Source organism: Acinonyx jubatus, chromosome B2 (genome assembly GCF_027475565.1).
Source record: "Acinonyx jubatus isolate Ajub_Pintada_27869175 chromosome B2, VMU_Ajub_asm_v1.0, whole genome shotgun sequence".
Classification (NCBI taxonomy): Eukaryota; Metazoa; Chordata; class Mammalia; order Carnivora; family Felidae; genus Acinonyx; species Acinonyx jubatus.
This window is the reverse complement of record NC_069385.1, coordinates 32,618,819-32,643,042: the sequence shown is the minus strand read 5'-3', so window position 1 is coordinate 32,643,042 and position 24,224 is coordinate 32,618,819. Positions and strand designations below refer to the sequence as shown.

General features: G+C 37.0%; 1 long non-coding RNA gene and 1 other non-coding gene across 3 annotated transcripts in view; one reads left to right on the top strand and one right to left on the bottom strand.

Moving 5' to 3' along the window:
• LOC128315519 (uncharacterized) overlaps positions 1-24,224 on the top strand; it is a 283,478-nt gene that overhangs the window by 9,507 nt on the left and 249,747 nt on the right. Inside the window, exon 2 of one of the 2 annotated variants that reach the window (XR_008298335.1) lies at positions 11,371-11,426. This is a non-coding gene — a long non-coding RNA (uncharacterized LOC128315519). Of the gene's footprint in view, positions 1-11,370; positions 11,444-24,224 lie in introns of both variants that reach the window. The other variant, XR_008298334.1, reaches the window with a different exon arrangement.
• LOC113598947 (U6 spliceosomal RNA) lies at positions 12,743-12,854 on the bottom strand. The gene has a single exon (XR_003419713.1). It is a non-coding gene; the product is annotated as a U6 spliceosomal RNA (small nuclear RNA).

Sequence of the window (24,224 nt, the reverse complement as noted above, 5' to 3'; positions counted from 1 at the left end):
CCTGTGAAGAGTTATTATCAACCTGTGGATGGGAGCTGTGATTTTTGCCCAAAATTTCTAAATGCACGTGGTGAATAACATTATCAGACTATCTGTCTAGCAAGTGGCTCATGCTGTCTCCTTTCCAGATTTATTCTGTAAAAAGGAGTTTATATGAGTGCCATTTTACCCATTGGATAACTGTTTCTAGTTGATTTTTTTTTTTTTTTTTGGAAATATTATTAACAATATACTCCAGTAATGATTTAGCCCAAGATGTTCTTGTGTTATTTTGGAGCAAGTTGCTAGTGACTCATAGCACACTGGGCGTCCAAGCTATGGTTAACTGGTGGTCAAGTTAGGAAATTCTGTTCCCATTAACTCTCCTTTTCATAGCCCAGAACACCTCTCCACTCAACTTTTTTTTCTTTTGATTCGTCACACTCATAGCGTCTGCTTGGTGTTTTCAGACCAAAAGTAGAAGCAATGACATGCCATAATAAGTATTGTTCCTATTGCACTCCCAGCTTAGCTAAAAACAGGAAATACAGGCCATTTCGTGGAAAAGCCCGCTTTTGTGATGTTTCCAACCTAAGAGGTTTGGATCAACTTTGGTTAATGTCTGAACTTTTGGCTTCTTACTTACAGTAAACCTTCTAACTTCAGAATTTTAGCACCATTTCTACTTATAAGATGATGCCTTCCAAATTTAGATTATGCTGACACATGAACCAGTTTACTTTTCAATCATTTTTGTTTGATATTAGGATGTACTTGTAGTCAAAAAATGGTACATAGGAAAATTATGTTGCTCGTAAGATTTAGAGCTTCTAAATGGGGAAAGAGCCATAATTATCAAAGTTTCAAGACATTTTGGACAGTTCATTTAAAATGGGTCTATTAATATAAGGCTTCACCCATTGAGTGAATATCTGATGTGAAAATTCACTATGTAAAATCAATCCAGAAGCAAAAATACTGGGTTGGTTTAATCAGTCTGCTGACTCTTTTGGTAGGGAACATCCACCTGATTTTTAGTGATCTTGAGAGGCATACGGAGTTTAGATTTGAAACTTCATGTAGATGATCTCTTTTTTAAGATCCATAAGATAAAAATCTAGTTGGATACATTGGCAAAGGAAGCCACACATGATTGCATTTGTGTGGTTCCAGGCAAATAGGGTGGCCTTGGGCAATGAATGTTCTGTGTTTTTTTCTAGTGTCAGTGAGGAGCCCAGTCTTTCTTTGTCTCTTCCACATTTTGTGACTGTAGATTGGCCCTAAAGAATTAAATAGATTGCATTGTTTCATTGGTCCTCTTCTGATTTAGCCATGTAATGTGATTTTACAAACCATTTATTACCGGTTTTAAGCACGATAAATGGTGACGTGAACTATAATTCCAAAATGAATTATTAAATACATTTCTTTCACTTGCCTTTGTAAGATATGACTTACTATGTTTTTTTCCCATCTTTGATTTCGTCAAGTCGAGTCACCTCGAGGAAGGAAGATGAAAAAATGCAGTGGCAGGAGGTACAGAGTGTAAAAGACAAGAGAAGCATGTTCAGAAGAATCAAGTCCCTTGAGAAAGGAATTTAACTCAACATTTGTTGAAGTTCTGAAATGCCTGAATAGTTCCTTTTATTCTATGTCTTCCTCTTGCCATTTAGCTGGAATGTACTAGACAGGATTAGAAATGACTGTTCTTTTAGTCTTTTTATGGTTTCGACTAAAAGCAAAGTGCCAGAGTTCTTAAACGTAATCTCTCTTTATGAGATTCCGAGGCTTTGTGCAGACTCAGAAAGTGGAGACAACATCTAGGTTTTTAAAGAGTTTATCAAACTCTTGTAACATACTGAACCTTAAAAATTTGTTCATGGTTACTTGCAATACAACCTTCCATTCCAGATCAACCACCCCCTCCCCTAAACCTTCTTCCAAAGCAAGAAAAACAAAGTAAAAGACAGCTAATACCTGTTAAAATGCTGCATAAGCCAAACATTTTTCTATTGTGTCTGTATCTCATGATATCCATTTTCCTCCTTAATTCTTGGAACAATATCACTCACCATTTAAGATCTTACATTTCAGATTTTTAAGCTCTCACTGAATAATACTGGATGAGTTAGAAAGTCCTAATAGTGAATTTATAAAGAAAATGTTGACAGAGCTTGGATTCTCATAGTGCTAGTGGGTACCATGATTATAATAATGGTTTCCTTTAAAAGTCTTCCATTAAATGTTCCAAACAGTGGAATTTGTAGTTTTTCCTTTGGTCCAGAGATCAAAAACATGAACAATTTTACATTTCTAACGTTGGGCAGCATCTGTGTTTCCACAATTTCTGTGGGAAAGCAATCCACCCTTTCTCAGTTTTATTAAAAACCACCATCTTGGCTCCAATATGTGCCATTATAAGCAATTTCATTATGTCTTATATCTCCTTTTAGGAAGTAGGAGTCTGCCTATTGCTTTTTTTTTTTTTCTCCTTTTTTCTTATTGGCTTTCAAAGACTACATACTGTAAGTGAAAAGTGGTTTACAAAATTAAAGATAGGATAACATAGTGGTTTTTAAAAGGATAAATCTGAAAGACAGATTGTTTGAGGTCAATACTTGCTTTCCCATTTAGTAGCGGTGTGTCTCAGGCAAAGTTACGTAACTCCAAACCTTAGTTTCCCCATCTGTGAAGTGTGTATATTAATAGTATTTTCCTCGTAAGGCTTTGGTAAGGGTTACATAAGGTAACAAATGTAAAGTGACTGGATCACAGTCCCTCAACAATTGGTGCCATCATTAGGTGTTCTATTTATTTTTCACAATTTGGAAATATTTTCTAGTGGCAATTACTGTCTTCCTAAGATAATTTTATTTTGTAACAAATGTGTTTTAGTGTTTCTCTCTTCGTATAAAAGGAATTAAATCTGATTCATTCATGAGACAACTCATTATTGAGTGCCTGATGTGTGCCAGAAGACTAACAAAGCTCCTCCCCTAAAGGAGAAGCTCATATTCTAGTGTAGTTGTTATATTTGTGCATTAGGAGTCATCTTAACGTTAGAAAAAAAAGGTATTTCAGGGGCCCCTGGGTGGCTCAGTCAGTTGAGCATCTGACTTTTGACTTTGGCTCAGGTCATGATCCCGGGGTCATGGGATAGAGGCTCCCGTTGGGCTCTTCACCGAGTGTGGAGCCTGCTTAGGATTCTCTCTCTCTTGCTGTGCCCCTTTCCCCACATGTGCTCTTTCTCTCTCTAAAATAAAAGAAAAATAAAAAAGAAGAGACATTTTAGAGGTTAAGCTAAATGGGCACAAAATTTTGCTCTTTGTATTTTGGAATCTGATGTTGGAATGCAACATATCATCTTTATCGGTTAATAGTGTGGACTACGAGTTTAACTCACAGGGGAAATGTTCATCATACCTTAAATAACCTAGAATCTCCAAAGACTTAACACAGAAAGATAATATCCTATGTTAATAATTGTCATATTTCTTTAGAAAGTAATTTTTGTTAAATAAACTCAAAATGGATGAAAGACCTAAATGTAAGACAGGAAGCTGTCAAAATCCTTGAGGACAAAGCAGACAAAAACCTCTTTGACCTTGGCTTTGCAACTTCTTACTCAACACATCTCCAGAGGCAAGGAAAACAAAAGCAAAAATAAACTATTGGGACCTCTTTAAAATAAAAAGCTTCTGCACAGCAAAGGAAACAAGCAGCAAAACAAAAAGGCAACCGACAGACTGGGAGAAGATATTTGCAAACAACATATCAGATAAAGGGTTAGTATCCAAAATCTATAAAGAATGTATCAACTCCACACCCAAAAAACAAATAATCCAGTGAAGAAGTAGGCAAAAGACTTGAAGAGACACTTCTCCAAAGAAGACATCCAGATGGCCAACTGACACATGAAAAAATGCTCAACATCACTCATCATCAAGGAAATACAAATCAAAACCACAATGAGATATCACCTCACACCTGTGAGAATGGCTAACATGAACAACTCAGGCAACAACAGATGTTGGTGAGGATGTGGAAAAAGAGGATCTCTTTTGCATTGCTGATGGGAATGCAAGCTGGTGCAGCCACTCTGGAAAACAATATGGAGGTTCCTGAAAAAGTTAAAAATAGAACTACCCTACAACCCAGCAACTGCACTACTAGGCATTTATCCAAGGGATGCAGGTGTGCTGTTTCGAAGGGACACATGCACCCCCATGTTTATAGCAGCACTATCAACAATAGCCAAAGTATAGAAAGAGACCAAATGTCCATTGATGGATGAATGGATAAAGAAGATGTGGTATATATATATATATATATATATATATATATATATATATACCACATCTTCTTTATATATATATATATATATATATATATATGGTATATATATATATGGTATATATATATGTATACACACACACACACACACACACACACACAATGGAGTATTAGCAATCAAAAAAATAAAATCTTGCCATTTGCAACTACGTGGATGGAACTAGAGGGTATTATGCTAAGCGAAATTAGTCAGAGAAAGACAAATATTGTATGACTTCACTCCTATGAGGACTTTAAGACACAGAATAGATGAACATAAGGGAAGGGAAGCAAAAATAATATAAAAACAGGGAGGGGGACAAAACATAAGAGACTCTCAAATATGGAGAACAAACAGAGGATTCCTGGAGGGGTTGTGGGAGGGGAGACGGGCTAAATAGGTAAGGGGCATTAAGGAATCTACTCCTGAAATCATTGTTGCACTATATGCTAACTAACCTGGATGTAAATTAAAAAAATAAATTAAATAAATTAAAAAAAAAAGTAAATTTTGTTCACAAGTGATCTTTACTCCTCTCTACTGTGCCTGCAAAGTAAAGTCTAAAAGGAATTCTTATCGATTATTCAACTATCTACATTTTGGGAGCCTTTTGAATTAAAAAAAAATAATAATAACTATTTTTAAATGGTAAACAACCATGTGTTTTAGGATCTGGTGTTATTTAGATATTTTTTCTCACAATAGGAAAATTAAGGCTTTAAGAAGAATGACTTTGTTAGCTGAGTCCTACTTTAAACATTTTTTGTGTTTTTACATATTTATTTAGAGGTTCATTCCACTACTGACTTGAAGTAACTTACAAAGAAAACAAATAAGTCAGCAGTAACACGCAACTAAGAATACAGAATTAAATTCTTAGATGCATCTAAGAGGAGAAATTCAAGACGAGGTGAGAAAGAGTACAAATATGCAAGAAAGAAATCTACATATTTGCTATTGCCCTGTTTCAACTTTTGCATTCAATTTACTGGACCAAATTTATCTTCTATTTTTTATGTATTATTTTTTTAGGGAGGGAGGGAGAGAGAGAGAGAGAGAGAGGGAAAGGGCAGGCTCGGGCATAAGTCAGGGAGGGGCAGAGGATGAGGGAGAGAGAATCCTAAGCAGGCTCCGTGCCCAGCACAGAGCTGGACACTGGGCTTGATCCCACAACGTGAGATAATAACCTGAGCTGAAACCAAGGGTCTGACACTTGACTGACTGAGCCACCCAGGCGCCCATCATTTACTGGGCAAATTGAAACTGAACTGCCCTGATTTCTGAGCAGAATGATTAGAATTCCAGAGCATATTTAATTAAAGAATGCAACAACACTTTTGGAATACCTATTCAGTTGGTCATTACCTACACATATCAGCCATTTATGTTAGAACATCTCTGTTGGTACTTCTCAGCTCTGTCTGATTTGGTTTATCAATTTTATAGTTTATTATATTCAGGGCAATGAGGGTAGGACGTGGGTTAGGCTTTTTCTATTTCACTTTGAATTTCTATGATATGATATATGGTTCTCTGTCGATTTGTTTTGTTCCTGTAGCTGTCTTTACCAGATTAAGAAAGTTCCTCTGTATTCCTAATTTGTTAAGAGTTTTTTTCTACCAAGAATGAATGCTGACTTTCATCAAATGATTTTTTTTTCTGGATCTTTTGAAGTGGTTATATGAATTTTATTTTTTCCCTGTGAGTTTGCTGAATTTTATTAGTAGGTTTCTTTTTTATTATTTTATTTTATTATATTTTGTTTGATTCAAGTTTTTATTTAAATTCTGGTAGGCTAACATATAGTGTAATATTAGTTTCAGGACTAGATTTTAGTCATTCATCACTTACATAAAGCACCCAGTGCTCATCACAAGTACCCTCCTTAGTACCCATCTCCCATTTAGCCCATCCGCCTGCCCACCTCCCCTCAATTTATTTTCTGTTGTTAAGAGTACATTTTATGGTTTGCCTCTCTCTCTCCTTTTTTTCTTTCCCCTATGTTCATCGGCTTTGTTTCTTAAATTCTACATATGAGTGAAATCTTATGGTATTTGTCTTTCTCTGACTGACTTATTTTACTTAGCATCATACACTCTAGCTCCATCCACATCACTGCAAAAGGCAAGATTTCATTCTTTTTGATGGCTAATATTCCATTGTATATACATACACCACATTTTTTCTTTATCCATTCACGAGCCAATGGACACTTGGGCTCTTTGTATAATTTGGCTATTGTTGATAATACTTCTATAAACATTGGGGTGCACGTGCCCCTTCAAATCAGTATTTTTGAATCCTTTGGGTAACTACCTAGTAATGCAATTGCTAGGTCATAGGGTAGCTCTGTTTTTAACTTTTGGAGGAGCTTCCATACTGTTTTCCACAGTGGCTGCACCGGTATGCATTTCCACCAACAGTGTAAAAGGGTCTCCCTTTCTCCACATCATGACCAACATCTGTTGTTTCCTGTGTTTTTAAATTTAGCCATTCTGACAGATATGAGGTGATATCTCATTGTGCATTTCCCTGATGATGAGTGATGTTGAGCATCTTTTCACGTGTCTGTTAATCATCTGGATGTCTTCTTTGGAAAAATGTCTATTCATATCTTCAGCCTATTTTTTCACTGAATTATTTTTTTGGGGGTTGAGCTTGATAAATTCTTAAGAGATTTTGGATACTAACCGTTTATCAGATATGTCACTCGCAAATATCTTCTTCCATTCTGAAGGTTGCCTTTTAGTTTTGTTGATTGTTTCCTTCACTGCGCAGAAGTTTTTTTTTTATCTTGATGGAGTAGGTTTCACATATTAAATTGCCTGTGAATTTCTAGGGGGAGTCAATCTTGGTTGTGGTGTTTTACTTTTTTTTTATACCACTGGATTTAATTTGTTTATATTGTGCATATGATTTTTATAACTATGTTTTATGGGAGAGGATGGCTTGTTCTTGTATTTCTTTCTTCTAAAATTCTTATCAGATGTTGATGTCAACAGGCTGTCCACATAAAATGAGATTGTAAATATTTCCTTGTTTCTTTTCTCTGGAAGATTGGTATTCTTTTTTCCTTAAATGTTTCATAGGAATCAAGGATGAAAACTGGGCCTGATGTTTTTTTCCTGAGAAAGGAATTACAAATTTAATTTCTTTCATAGAATCAGTGCTATTCAGTTTTTTTTTTTCTTGTGTCAGTTTTCATCCCTGATTCCCTTCCTCCCTCCCTTTCATTCTTCCTTCTGCAGTGTATACTATTCTGTGGCTTGTTTTCTCTTTTGGCAATATATCTTGGAGGGTTTTTTTTTCTTTTTTCTACAGCAATAGCTATAAGGCTTCCTCATTGTTTCAATGGCTGTGTAATATTCTGTAGTATGAAATTACCATATTTTATTTATGGATCGCCTATTGAGGAATATTTAGATTACTTCCAAATTTTGACTGTTTTAATATAACAATCACGTAAGAAACATCAATGTGCATGTATCTGAGAAGTATTTCTATTTCATTTTACTTGTATTCTTGTATTCCTTAGAAGTAACTAGATCCAGCATAAACAGTGGAAAATAAATTATTGCTTATTTTTTTCTTAACATTCTGATGAGGCAGCCGTAAATTTCTGTTTTATTTTCTAAATGATATGTTTTGCATTCTCTTACTGCTCTGGTGTGTATAATCAACTCTGCCTTCATGACTTATTACTACTTACAGTTGATATGTTGCAATGCCCTTTAACTGATTTGTACTCGATTGGTATAAGTTTTTCAACAGAGGAATTGACTACACAGGGACAGAATTTTGTCTACTTTGTTCAGTGCTTCATCGTTAGTGCTCAGTATAGAGTCTGGCACACAGTAGGTGCTTCAAAGTAAATTATTCATGGAGAGACACAGTGAGATATACTGTTTCAAAACAGTACCTATGGGCTGAAGGACATTCTTTCCTTTATTTGGTGAATGATTTTTAGGGGTATGGTAACCAATGGAGCGTTAGGTGTTTTAATCAAGATGCAGAGATGAATGAGATACCAGGCCAATGTCTCACAGACCAGAGGGAACAGGTGCATAACAGGACAGTTAGGGCACAGGCCCTAGTGTAATGGCACTGAGAGGCATAAAAGAATGAGCACGAACTCTGCCTCAGACAGATGTGTAAGGCTTGCAGAGGGAAGGATGCTTGAACTGGTTCTTAAAAGATGTTTCTGCTTGTCATGGAGAGAATAAGGGGAGGAAAGGTGAGATGATGTAATAGGGAAAGGTGAGATGTTCATACTCATTTAAAGTTTAGAGAGCCTTGGTGGGGGCAGGTAGTTGAGGGAGTCTAGGAAAACATGGCCGAGGAATGGGATGAGACGGCTGAACAGGGCTTGGATAAGACTGCAGGAACTCCTGGGTTCTGTAGAAATAAGTCTGGACTTTAGCTTGTAGTCAGTAAAGACTCACCACAGGTTTTAAAGTAGCAGAATATATCAGAAAATCTGGTGAAACAATAGATTAGACAAAATCACATGTGTTTTCTCACCAAGAAATTTGAAGGTAAGAAGTTGCTGGTTTGGGTTCAGTGTCTTGTGGCTATCCAGAGCAAGATCTCTGTAATTGTCTTCATATTTTCCTCATGGTTGAGTGGGGGGCTGCTGCAGCTCCAGCCACCATGTTCACGTTCCAGGTTGGTAGCTTGAGGGAGCATCCTAGAGCAATCAATTATTGGAATCCTTATCAAGAATGCAAAATTTTCTCTGAAGATTTAAGTTTCTGTCTCTTTGGCCAGAACTGACTCACCTGACTGCAGGGTAGGCTGAGAAGTGCTGTCTGGGCACATTTATGTTCCAAATACAATACAGGTCTGTTAGGAAGGGAGAGGGGAAAATGGATTGGGTAGACAACTGTGCCTTCTGTCAGTGTGACATTAGATATGATTCTTAGGAAAATACTTGTGGGCAGTATACAAGGTGATTTGGGCTGGATAACTTGGGTGACCAGTATATTCTCCCCAGTTGAGTGGCCACAATGTGTATGGATTATAAGTATGGACTGGCTGAAAAATTTTTTCAATGTTTGTTTATTTTTGAGAGAGAGAGAGAGAGTGAGAGAGAGAGAGAGAGAGAGAGAGAGAGATAGCACGAGTAGGGGAGGGGCAGAGAGAAAGGGAGATACAGAATCTGAAGCAGGCTCTGGGTTCTGAGCTGTCAGCACAATGCCCGATGCAGGCATTGTGAGATCATGACCTGAGCTGACGTCGGACGTCGGACCCTTAACTGACTGAGCCACCCAGGTGCCCCACCCACATCAAGGTGATATTAATGATGATTTATAGTTCAGTGATATCACTGGGATATATTTAAGGGTTTTTTTTCTGTTTGAACAAAGTTACAAAGAAATAATGAACTACAATATATGTTTAGTAACCATCTAAGAACCATACCTTTATGTTAATTCCTTTAATTTCACTCCCTGCTTCATTCATCACGTGTTTACTAGGCACCTCTGTGTGCCAGGTACTGTGCTGGGCGCTAGTGATGGACCAGTGAGAAAGATAGGTCAGTCCCTATGCTTATGAACCACAAAGCCTAGTCAGGGAGACAGGCAAGAAGCAGGAGAACCCATCAACAAGGTCATTACAGTTTATATTATAGGATACTAGGAGAGAAACAGTGAGTGATAGAGCGACAGGGTATGGGAGGCAGGTGCTATTTCTGGAGAGGTGGCCAGGCCACGAGAGGCCTCTCCATAGAGGTGACCTTTGAGTTGAAATATGAGAATGAGACAGAGCGTGGTGGGGTGAAGAGAGAGGAGGAGGTGCAGAGACCCTGGCAGGAAAGGGCCAGAAACGGAGGATTGAAGCTGGTGTGGGTTCACCATGGGGAGGCAGGGGGATACCGTGTGGTGAGGAAGGCAGGGGCCTTTCCATGTAGGGTTCACTGGGCCGTTGCACAGGAGGTATGGAAGGCCTGAACCATGAAGGGGATGGTCTGATTTGCATTTACAGAGGCCCCCCTGACTGCTCTCTGGGAAAGACTTGAGGGAGGTAAGAGGGGCTAGAGGGGGACCAGTTGGTTAGAAGGCTGTTGCTCTGGCTCAGGAGAGAGACAATGCTGATTTGGATAAGCCTTTCAGAAGAAATGGAGCACAGCTGCCAATCGTACAGCCGACCTAGAACTGCCAGGATTTGCTGGCAGATTACATGCGGAAATTAAGAAAAGGCTAGTTTCTAAGTAAAGAACTTTTAGTTTCATGTTGCCTGTAAACTCTGATGGCAGTATCTTACCTGGGTACTTGCAATTCCTCTTAACTCATCCTTCCTGCTTTGGAAGGTTAATGTCTACTGAGATAAGGAGGTGGCTTTTTGGTCTTTTTTTTTTTTTAACTCAAAAGAAAAAAAAACAACAGGAAAGAATTTTCAACAGAACAATAATTCTAGCTTAGTATTTGCCCTTGAAGATCTCGTGTGTGTCCTTCATCCTAAGGGAAATACCTGCTTTTCCAACTTTCCCAGTTCACGAAAACTAATAGCCAGGAAAGAAGATATAATAATCATTTGTTTTTTTTAGTTAGAAGAGAGATTAAAAGGAAATAGCAACATCTCTCTCTAGGCTTTCCTTATTATTCATAAGCATTTCCATGGAACATAATAACCTGAAGAAAAGCAAGTGATTTTTATGTAAGTTTATTTGAAATAAACCTAGTCTACATTAATTAGTGTGCACATCAATCATGTGGGGGGTCTTGTGGAAATGAAGATTTTGACTCAGAAAGTCTGGGTGGCCCCAAGATGCTGAATTTCAACCAGAATCCCATCTGGTCAGCAAACCACACTTGAATAGGAAGGATCTCAACTTTTCCCTGCTCTTAATCCCTTATACTTTTATTTTTCAGTGTTCTAGTATCACCAGACTGGAGAAACCAACCCATTAGAACTTAAAACATACTTGGTAAGTAAAGTCTGGGTGGCCCCAAGATGCTGAATTTCAACCAGAATCCCATCTGGTCAGCAAACCACACTTGAATAGGAAGGATCTCAACTTTTCCCTGCTCTTAATCCCTTATACTTTTATTTTTCAGTGTTCTAGTATCACCAGACTGGAGAAACCAACCCATTAGAACTTAAAACATACTTGGTAAGTAGAAGAAACAAGTAAGAATTGTTTTCCTCTCTGGAAATCTTTTCTAGATTTGCAAGTCACTTTCCATCCTTGGTCTGAGAAAGCCTAGCATTTTGATTGTTGTCTGGTATGTTCTTTACCGTGATGACTAAGAATCTAACTACATTATAAATTGTGACTATTTCCCCAAATATTCCCAGCTGCTTTCAAGATGAACTCTATAACATCACTAGAAAAAGACTCCTTGGCCTTTTTGGGAAGCCTACAGTACAATCCCAAATAGCTTTTTTTCATCATGTGATGTTCGGAAGACCACAGAATTTTAGGGTAACTTTTCAAATTAGCATTAATCATACATGGTTTTCTTATAAAAAAACACTTCTTTCAAAGTGACCCACATCTTGAAAAGAAAAAGCACATATTAGTTTAGACAAGATTTTGGGGTAGGAGAGAACTTATCTCAGAAACCTCATTTGGGAATGATGAATTTTAATATTCTCCGCCTCAATAACAATAGTTGCTTAATATATGCTATCAAACTAGTTGCAGACTAAAGGGGAGGACCAATCTAAATAATAAGCTTTAGTACTAAGTGTATTTACAAGCACCAGGACATGTGTATAGAAAGTTGAAGTCAAAATTAGTTCACCAAAAAAAAGATATGTTTTATACAATTACTATGTTAAGAATACTCAGAATGTCATTTTTTTTGACACAAATATGACTTTTGAAAGCCTTGCTACTCCAAAAAATATGTTAATTTTAAAAGACATCTGATTACCTAATTATTTAAATGTCTAAGTTGAGATTTACAAAAAATATATTTAGCTAACTAGTATTTACTCAGCTAAAAACATGACAAGACATCCTTCCTGCTACTAAACTTTTATTCATCCTTTTCCAAGCTTTCTTCATTTTCAGCCCCTTCTACATTTTAATATTTTACTTTATGCATACAAAAGATTATATGTAAATATGAATAATTTATGAAGCATGTTTTCAAAGGAATGCCTGTGAACCCATCCCCTCCTTAAGAATGAGAAAAATACCAATACCTTTTTATTCTTTACTTATTCATATCCTGTTTCTTGCCCAGTGATGACCTCTATGCTGAATTTTTCATTAATCACTCTTTAAAAAATTAACTTTTCTGTGTAGCCATGTGAATTGAAATATTATTTAGTTCCTTTTTTTGAACTTTATAAAAATGATTTCATAATGTATATATCTAGTCTTTTTCTACTTGGTACGGTTTCTAAGATAATACATATTATTGTCTGGTGATAGGTCATTCTTTTCATTGCTGTGTAATATGAACTTTGAGAATGTATCAAAATTTGTCTAGTCTTTTTTTTTAAATATGGAACGCTTCCTTGCACAGGGTCCATGCTGATCTTCTCTGTATCGTTCCGATTTTAGTATGTGTGCTGTTGAAGCAAGCACAAAATTTGTCTACTCTTTTGTAAGTGGACATTTGGTTTCCCGGGGTTTTTTTTTATGTTATTGTGAAACATGCTTCCCTGAACATTCTAGTACTCCTGATGCACAAAGAGATTTTTGAGGTTGTATGTATATTGTGTATATCTTGGAATGGAATAGCAAATGATTAACTTTTCAAGAGTATCAAGTTATTTGCTGGGGTACAATTTTATCTTCCCATTAGCACTGTATACACATTCGCATTGATCCACATGTTGGTTTTGTTAGTCGTCTTAATTTTTGTTAAAAATAGATATAATATTGTTATCTTAATTTGAAGCTACTTGACTATTGCTAGAGTTGATCACTTTTTATATGTTTATTGACCATTTGTGTTTCCCCCTCTGTAAAATGTTTGTTCATTCTTTTGCTCATTTTTATTTTGGGTTATTCTTAATATATTTCAGTTTTCATTTGAGGACTTTCTTACTTACTGATTTTTTCCCCTAGGTACTTTCTAAACAGAGAATACATCTAATCTTATATTAGGTAAGGGTTCTCTTGGTAAGGGCAGAGTAGCTCAGATCAGATCAACATTCCAGTGATAACAATTATATACATACCCACACAATATACGTATAACTTTATACACACATACAGGTGCATACACACACGTGTGTGTGTGTGAGTATATATTTTTTTCCAACTCTCTCAAGCTGCTGGAGGACAGAAAAAGGTAGGCAGAAACTGAAGAAGCATTGGTGCTTGGAAACAGAGAATAGTGTTCGGTGAACTTCCCATATTTAATGCTTGTCACCTGAAGGCAGCTCTAGTCTGCACTGTATTCAGGGTTACTGTAGCAACTGGAGAGTGAGGTGAAAATCCCAGAAAGGAGAGAGACACAGGAGAGCCCAAATTCTGCATGTTGGCTCTGTCCAATATCTGGTTGACCTCTGAGGTATGCACGTGTGGTAGGGAACAGCCATCTAAGATTGAAAGGATTGAACAGAGAGTTCAGCTGCTGACCACTGCAGGGCAAACAGAATTTGGAGTTTAAGTTGCCAAGGTATCTTCCTGCTAAAACAAGCAAAACATCACATCAGTATGCTCCAGAAATGTAACATATTCTCTACAAGACTCCTGTTGCAAAATAAAATGACTAAATACATGAGGAAAACAGGGAAGTGATACCCATACTGAAGAGCAAAGGTCACCAATAGAGAATTACTCTGAGAAATTGGAATTAGCAGATCGGATTTTAAAGCAGCTGTTACAACTATATAAAAATGTAAAGAAAAATATGATCGCAATAAGTCAGTAGTGAAAATTTCAACAGAGAAATAGAAACTCTAAAAAAGAACCAAATGGGAAATATAGAACTAAAAAAGACAATATCTGAAAGGAAGAAGAAACCCTACTGGATGGGTTTAAGAGCACACTGAAGATGGCGGAAAGAACCAATGAACTGGAAGATAGCTAACAGTAATTCTTCAATCTAAATAACAAAGAGGAAAAATATTTAAAATAAAAATGAATGAAGATGAACTGTCACTTGTAGGACAATATCAGGTCTAACATGAATATGAGTAGAGTCTGAAAAGAGATCTAGAGAAAACAATGCAGAAAAAAGATTTGAGGAAACAATGACTTAAAACTTCCTAAATTTGATTAAAGATATATTTGGTATTGTTACCAAATCTTGTCAGTTCTATTGCCAGAAATCTCTGTGACTCGAGCCTCTCTTTTCCACCCTCCTACTGGCTTTCATTTGCAACAGCTTTCTGTCTTATCACTTGGAGACTTGCTTCTCCCAATTTTAGTGTATCATCCACATTGTCTATCTAAAATTAATATTTTTCAAAATCAAAGCTGATAATGACATTGTAAATAAGATACAAGGTCCTTAGCATGACCTTTACACTATGACCCAATCTTCACCTCCTGCCTCAGATCCCTCATACATCTGCCTTACAGGCTTCTATTACACTGAGCTTCTCATTATTCCCTCACAAGACAAATCCTTTCATGCCTACATGCCATCTCACAGTGATCCCTGAGTGCCCTTACCCTTCTTTCACTTTTCTGGGAGACTTCTATTATGTCTTCACTGAAGTCTTCTTCAATGATGCAGTGGTCTGTCCTCTGTGTTTCTATGGCATGTGATAAGCATCACTCACAGTGATGTTAGATCACAGACCTTGGGAAAAAGAGACTGTACTATATGCTTCTCTAGTGTGGGGACTCTTCCTCTTTGTATCTGATGTACAAGGAGGCTAGTGGCTGACATAAAGTATGTGCCCAGTAAGTGCACGTTGGATAAATAGAATATCTGGTAGAAGCTGTATTATAAATATCAGCATGTATTAGACTGGACCATAGAAAACTTCTGATATTTGACAATTTCTGAGTATAAAAATAGCAATTTCCTGTAGGTCCCCCCCCCACACACACAGACATACGTGCACACAAGCTTATATCTGTTAACAAATTAAGGCAGTTGGAGTTGTATAGTCTACTTCTGTCTATTAATATTAATCAGGAAATTACTTCAAATTGTACCAAGATATCATTTGACCCAACCCACTACCTTTGGACGTGTGGCATATTCTTGGGTTACAGAAGACACTCAGAGAAATTATTTGCCCAGGGATTACAGAGCTATTAAGTGGTAGAGTGTGCTGATAAATGTCAAAGTAAGAGTTTAAAAGTACATATCTAGAAATTTCATTAACATAAAATTTTTAAGTAAGTACCTGCTATCTATTCAGTGACAATAAGTGACCCATACCTACTTCTTTTCTAATTCAGTTTTTCTCAAAATATGTTTATGAAAAATCTTAAACATGCAGGGAAGTTAAAAGAATTGTACAGTGAAAGCACAAATAGCCACTAGTTTTAATGAATAAAGCTATGAAAAATTAGTATGTCCATGTTGGCTGTAGACCCCTGAACTAGAAGACATGGTAATCTATTTTAAGGGGAGGAATAGCAAGTACAGGTAAAATAAAATACAAAACTAAAAATAAAATCATGCTAATTCTTAACAGTATTCAAATGACGGGCTATAGTAGAGTGGATTAATTTGTGGTATTTCTTTTTTTATCAGCATATACGTTTTCTTTTTTTAATTTTATTTTTTATTTTTTAAAATTTACATCCAAATTAGTTAGCATATAGTGCAGCAATGATTTCAGGAGTAGATTCCTTAGTGCCCCTTACCCATTTAGCCCATCCCCCCTCCCATAACCCCTCCAGTAACCCTTAGTTTGTTCTCCATATTTATGAGTCTCTTCTGTTTTGTCCCCCTCCCTGTTTTGATATTATTTTTGTTTCCCTTCCCTTATGTTCATCTGTTTTGTCTCTTAAAGTCCTCATAGGAGTGAAGTCATATGATTTTTGTCTTTCTCTGACTAATTTCACTTAGCATAATACCCTCCAGTTCCATCCACATAGTTGCAAATGGCAAGATTTCATTCTTTTTGATTGCCGACTAATACTCCATTGTATGTATATACCACATCTTCTTTATCCATTCATCCATCGATGGACATTTGGGCTCTTTCCATACTTTGGCTATTGTTGACAGTGCTGCTATAAACATGGGGGTGCATGTGTCCCTTCGAAACAGCACATCTGAATCCCTTGGATAAATGCCTAGCTGTGCAATTGCTGTGTCATAGGGTAGTTTGAGGAACCTCCATACTGTTTTCCAGAGTGGCCGCACCAGCTTGCATTCCCACCAACAATGCAAAAGAGATCCTCTTTCTCCGCATCCTCGCCAACATCTGTTGTTGCCTGAGTTGTTCATGTTAGCCATTCTGACAGGTGTGAGGTGATATCTCATTGTGGTTTTGATTTGTATTTCCTTGATGATGAGTGATGTTGAGCATTTTTTCATGTGTCAGTTGGCCATCTGGATGTCTTCTTTGGAGAAGTGTCTATTCATGTCTTTTGCCCATTTCTTCACTGGATTATTTGTTTTTTGGGTGTTGAGTTGGATAAGTTCTTTATAGATTTTGGATACTAACCCTTTATCTGATATGTTGTTTGCAAATATCTTCTCTCATTCTCTCGGTTGCCTTTTAGTTTTGCTGATTGTTTCCTTTGCTGTGCATAAGCTTTTTATTTTGATGAGGTCCCAGTAGTTCATTTTTGCTTTTGTTTCCCTTGCCTTTGGAGACGTGTTGAGTAAGAAGTTGCTGTGGCCAAGATCAAAGAGGTTTCTGCCTGCTTTCTCCTGGAGGATTTTGATGGCTTCCTGTCTTACATTTAGGTCTTTCATCTACTTTGAGTTTCTTTTTGTGTATGGTGTAAGAAAGTGGTCCAGGTTCATTCTTTTGCATGTCGCTGTCCAGTTTTCCCAGCACCACTTGCTGAAGAGACTGTCTTCATTCCATTGGATATTCTTTCCTGCTTTGTCAAAGAATAGTTGGCCATACGTTTGTGGGTCCATTTGTGGGTTCTCTATTCTGTTCCATTGATCTGAGTGTCTGTTCTTGTGCTAGTACCATACTGTCTTGATGATTACAGCTTTGTAGTATAGCTTGAAGTCTGGGATTGTGATGCCTCCTGCTTTGGTTTTCTTTTTCAAGATTGCTTTGGCTATTCGGGTCTTTTCTGGTTTCTAATTTGTGATATTTCTAATTAGTGTATCAATTGAGAACTTTCTGTAAACTCACATGAATATAGATTTATCACCTTAAAAAAATTTAAATGTTTATTTATTTTTGAGAGAGGGAGAGACAGAGCGCAAGCTGGGGAGGAGCAGAGAGAGAGAGAGGGAGACACAGAATCCGAATCAGGCTCCAGGCTCCAAGCTGTCTGCACAGACCCTGACGTGGGGTTCGAACTCACGAACCATGAGATCATGACCTGAGCTGAAGTTGGATGCTCAAACGACTGAGCCACCCAGGTGCCCCAGAGTTTATCACTTTTTTAAAAAAGTTTGGATTTGAATTCAAAATATGAGCAAGTTTTTGTTCTAAATTGGTGCTGGACATTGGACTTCGTGCCATAATTTTATATGAGATAAAGATGAAGTCAACTCTTTGACTGTCTTTAAAGTCAACAATTTCCCAGCTCAGTAGTTCTGTATCATCCATGTAATGACAAAGTCCATAATTGTAGAATGACTTATTGGGGCTTCTTTTCCATTTCCCTGTAAAGGTAGCCCTTTTGGCCTATAATCATTTCCCAAATATTTGTTTAACTTCTAATGAGAACCATACTGGGGACATAGAAACAAGTGAAATAGGTAGAGACCCAATATTTATGATAGTTAGCACTTAGTAAGGTAAGAAGCCTTGAAACAAATCACTTTTACAAGTTACTAAACAAAGGATTTATTACAGTTGTGATAAATCCCATCAGCTGTCATTAGTAATCAGTGGAAATATAAGCACATCCTAAGGATAGAGTTAAAATCTATTCCTGTAATACTCTCACCCATATGTTGAATCTCTAACATGTTAAGATTTTGATTCTGAGCTGGCAATTAAAAACCAATAGTAAAACTTCACTGACTTTTTTTAGTTTAGAGAAAAATGTAGAGTTTTTGTTGTTCTTTTTAAGATTTTGTATTGAATGAAAGCATAAAGTAGAAATCAGCCAACATTTCTATTTATGTGCAGGTCAGTACTGGTCCTAACAGTCCCTTCTGTGCATTTCTTTTGGCTAGTTCAGAACAAATAGCTTAACAACATCCACTCTTGCAGGTAAGCATCAATATCATGTGTTCTCCAGAGCCCTCCCACCTGTGTACTTGCATAAGCTTTTGAGAACTTTCCAGCTGAGTCTGAGCAATGAGAAATGGCCAGGGGGTGTACCTCCTGGTCGGGGGTGAGGGGGAGGAGGATTGAGGTAAACAGAGCTATAAAACAGGATGGGCTTGCCCTGAATTTCATCACTTAAGGTGAATTTCACTTCTAATTATAGCTTTCCTCCTTTTTGAGGCTTGACTCTTGGACAGTTTATCATGGGGAGGTCAGAAGTGTTGGGAGGTTCAGGCTGATTTTTTTCCAGGCAGTTGTGGAGTTTTGTGTCCCCACCTCCTAGAATCCTGAATGCTCATGGCTCTGTAAATCCTCAGTTAAGATATTAGGTCACTAGATCAGAGACAGCCATTATTCTCTTCAGGAATCAGTAAGCCAACTATTATGGGTTGAATTGTGTTCCCCAAAAAGATATGTTGAAGTCCCAATCCCTGGAACCTGTCAATATGACTATATTTGGTAATAGAGCCTTTACAGGTATAATCAAGTTAAGATGGAGTCATAGTAGATTAGTGTGGGCCGTAATCTAATGGCTGGTATCTATATAGGAAGAGGGGCATTTGTACACACACACACACACACACACACATACACACACACACACACACACACAGGAGAGAAGGCCATGTAAAGGCAGAGGCAAAGATTGGAGTGACGTATCATAAGCCAAAGAACACCAAGGATTGCCAGCAATTGGCAGAAGTTAGAAGTGTTTAGGAAGGATTATTTCCCCAAAGACTTCAAAAGAGTGTGGTACAGCCAATACTTTAATTTTGGAATTCTAGCCTCCAGAACTTTGAGAGAATAAACTTCTGTTGTGTTAACTCACCTAGTTTGTTACAGCAGTCCTAGGAAACTAGTACACCAAACAGTAGAAAAAGATTCATCCGGGTTGATCTCATGAATGCTGAGATCATGATCTGAGCCGGAATCAAGAGTGGGATGCTCAGTCAACTGAGCCACCCAGGCACCCCAAATCATCTGACTCTTAAGATAAAGACAGGAGACCTTTCTGTTTCCTCATCCCTCCAGATCTAAGCAGGAGCTCTCTGCCAGTGTCTAGAGCAGGTAGCATTTTAATCTTCTGCTACAACGCTTCCTGTGCAGATGCTCCCGAAGAAATCAGGCATTTCTCGTGGGACCTGAGCAGGCAGGCTCCAGAGGTTTCGTCCAGCCTGTTCTGAGTGTATCCAAAGGTCTCCTGGGGCTTATTCTCTTCCAGGAGTTACAGTGTCCAAGTTGTCACTCAGCCTCCTCCCATTTGAGGCCTGTGCTCCAGCCTACCACACACTATGACATAGTGCCTGAACTCAGAGAGCCTCCTGTGTACCTCCAGCTCCTCTAGCTTGTCCTCTGCAGCCAGACCATTATCTCCTAGAATGTAAATTACTGACCAGGAAGGAAAAAAGTATTTTGGAGTAATGTAGTGTTGCACTTTTACACACACACACACGCATGCACGCACGCACACACATGCATGTATGTAGACACGTATACGTATATTTTACTCCCTGTTCAAATACTTTTACTCACTCCCTGTTTCTTGGTGAATAAAATCTAAAATGAACTCTTAGCCTGGCATTTAAGATTAGTCACTACATTGCCTGACAACTCCCTTTATGTAATCTGTAATCTAGCTGAGCTCTCATACTGAACCACCTCCCATCTTTCAAAACCCAGATCAAATACTAACTCCCATGAGAAGATAATCTTTCCTCATTTCCACAGCCTATTTTGAGTGACCATAATGCGTTGTTTTTACCATTCTGATCACGTTACTGATTGTATTGTATGTTTTTGTACATTTGTCTGGCCCCTTTTGCCTGGCAGGAAGAAAGCTTGCTGCTCTTAAAAGTGAAATTAATAGTACAATACATTGTGAAAAGCGAAAGCACAGCAATTTTGAAATGTTTTCATATGTAGGAGGGTCTTCACTGGTGCTGTCATTGATGCAGTAGCTAGCACTTCCTGAGGGCTTATTCTGTGCCAAGCAGTGAGCTAAGCATGCTACATAAGTTATTTTAGGTTTTTTCCACGAATGCATGCCAATTTCCTTGTTTATTTTTGTGTCCAGTGTAGCTCATGGCATGGTTGTAGATACTCAATAAGTATTTGCTGAAAGATGCAACTAGGAGGAAAATGCATGTAGAACGTGAGACTTCTGAGCCCTTTCTCTTGATCTCGAGTGATGTATCATCTTTATGAAAATTATGGCTGAGTTGATCCATTTGGGAAACTACTGTAACCTAAATCTCTATCATGGAGTATATTCTAAACTAAAGGGGATTATGAATGATGCTGTGATAATGAAGAAAAATTCTGAATCACAATCCTAAAGTGTTCCCTATTATATATATCTGTGTGGGACACAGATGTAAAATAAATGCTGGATTATTTTAAACCTGGTCCTTATGATACATGCAGAAAAACATAATGAAGGCCATATTCAATATGCAGAGTGTGAACTGTTTTATATGTTTAGTCCTACCATTTCATGTATAACTTTCTGGAGAACTAACAAATGCAATTCTAAACTATAGCTATGAAGTTTTCCTGTAATAACTGAAATTGTATGTGTAGACATTCGTATCAAGAACTAAGCATGTGTACTTTTTAATAGCCTTTCTTTTCTATCACGTCCCAGCATCATGAACATGGACACTGGTGACTGTATAGAGCTTAACCCAACTCACAAGAGACCCTAAAAACCAGGCTGCCTTGTGGGCTTGGCATTAAATTCAGACGGCTTTGAAAAGCAGTTCCAATCTTTTTTTTTTTTTTTCTTACTTTGTATTTCTTTCCGTAAGAAAGCTGGGTCTGACCTATTTTTAGGATTTGGCCCATGGAATTGAACTTGGTGGTTTTCATTTCACTGTTGTTGTTTTTCTTCTTTTAGGTAAAAAAATACATAAATAAAAAATAAAGCATAGGAGTCCTGGCTGTCATGACTAGAAAAGCACTGAAGCTTTCTTCCTTTAATTATACGCTTAAAGGCATGGCAGTGTAGACACATGCTTTATGTTTCTTGGAAACTGCGGGTTTTTAGTTCCCCTAAATCCTTCTAACATTTCTCTTTAAATAACTCAGTGACTTCTAATGGCCCTTAAAAGAATGACATCATCAAAACACCTAAAATTAATCTACCTGAATATTAGTTCCCATTTTGTTTGTGGGTATATTTTACCATCATGGCTTCTATTTTTTTCCACTGGTATTATTCTCTATCCTATCCTTTGTCCATCTCATAAAGCCCTCTCTCTTTAGCCGAAGAAGATTGACATAAACTCCTTTATCACTCCAAGATCTTAGTGCAAACTGGAGGGAAATCAATGAACTTGGAAATTGTTCCATCAGAACAAGATGGCCCTCTTCCCCTTTCCAGACTCTCCTGATTGATCCTCTTGTGAATTCTTATTAGAGTGGGTGTTAGTGGAAATAAATAAAACACAATTTGTTATCAAGTGCTTCTATTACTCAAGTTACTGAATGTTAGATGTGTAGCCATCAGGTTGTTTTCAAGTCCTGCAAGGCTTGAATGTTCCTGTATGTTCCATTGCCTTAGGCAGATAGACAATTTCAGTGCCGGAAATCAGGATTACAAATATAAGGAAAACATGATAGGCAATTAAAATGTTTAATCATCTAAAGTCTAGAAATTAGGACAGATTGACCATCTCAGTAGATGGAAGGAGTACAAACTGAGTGCCCCAAAATTGCTACCATCACTTTTGTTCCAGAGTTTATTTTAGAGTTTTGTAGCACCCACTGAACTTTTCCCCTATCTTAACACATCTTTTTCGTATTTGAGAGTCTGGCCAGGATTGGAAACAGAGGTGTGAAAGAATTACAAGAGTGGCTGTTTTTGCACTACTTTTGGCTAGAAGTGAAATAAGCAGGAAATTCTAAAATGTCTTGAGAAAATTTGTCCTTTAGAAAACTTTAGCTTGATTGTTTTTTTTTTTTTTTAATATGAGAATTAGATATTTGGGTTAATATGCAAATAACAATGGTACTTACATAGGTAGCCACAGTAATCATAACTAATTTAATGTCTATACAATACTTTCTAGGGTTTTCAGTATTCTTTCGAATGCTTTTTCCTCCTCTGGCGGCTACCCACACCTTATCAGGCACAAGAATTTGGTGGTGTTACTTCCATTTTACGAATGAGAAAACTAAAACACAATGTTCATAGCAAAGTTTATTTTATTGCTTTGCCTAGGCAGTACCTTTTACCTTGTAGGCGCTCATAAATACTTTTAAATTTCTCAGTCAAGGTTAAATGCTTAGGTGTGTTACCAGTACCCGCTAGGAATACAAATGCAACTCCTCACTTTATTAGTAATCTGAAAAAATATATATTAAATGTGTATATGCATGTTGCTGTGCTCAGTCTGTGCTCTCTAGAATCAAGATATTCAACAAATTGTTCAGCTATTTCTGAATTTATAAGATAATTTAATGTTGATTTGAAAGTATAGAAACAATTAGACAAATCCCAATTCCTTAAAAAAAGATTACTTTATGATTAATATGAAGAAGGATTTGGATTTCAACGTTTATAGGAGTGTTGTAGATGCCTATGAGATGTAGCAAGTAAGAGTAAACAAAAATGAATACATTTTTATTTAGAGTTTAACCAAATAAGACTCCTTAGCCTAAAACCTGACTTATAAGATCTCTCCCACATGTTCAATGTGATCAGGTTTCAAAGATATTAGTACTAAGTACTTGTGGTAATACTATGCTTGAATCAATTTGACAGTGCTATCAAAATATTTGAAGATCATTTTTTACGAATATTTGCATATGCCATGTATCCTTCACTTATTCACTTATTCATAAAGCATATTTATATGAAATCCACATGAAAATGCAGCAGTTTGTATGGATGTTTAATCTGTATTGTAATAAGCACGAATGTGCTTCAGAGAATCTAATGATTGTTGTTACGCTTGTTGGAAAGTAGAATATGGAGAGTAGAACATACAAACATAGAGGATGTAGAAAGTATAGGTATAAAGAAAGTAGAATATTTAACTACAGAGAATGTAGTTCAAGGACACATAACTTAAGAAGTGATGTTTCTACTCTTCAGCTATCGCAATATACAAAGGTTATATTACATATATATACTTTCTTTATAAAGAAGTTGTTAAGTTCAATATAGTAAGCCTAGAGAGAGAGAAGTATGATCACAATATTCAGTTTTCATGATCTATATATGAAAATTTTCAGAGAAATAGATTTCAACTTCATAGAAGAAAGAATCTTCCAATGAAAATAGTTGTTGGAAGCTTGATTGGGCTGCTTCAGGAGGCAGTAAATTTTCTTTCAATGGAAATGATCAGATAGGTGTTGTAGTGGGAATTCTAGCATTAGGTTTGACTAGATTATTTTGAAAGCCTCCATGATTCAGAATCTTACATTTGGAAACTTCAAACATTGTCTACTTCTACTCCTTTACTTTTCAGAGGAGAAAACTGAGCCCCAAGGTAAGAAATAGCTAATATGTTTTAGGGGGTTTGTTTAAGAGGAGTCTATCCTTTTGACTTTATTTAGAAACTAGTAAAATGTAACTGTATTCTCCATGAACTGTCTGCCTATGTACTGTTGGGAAAAC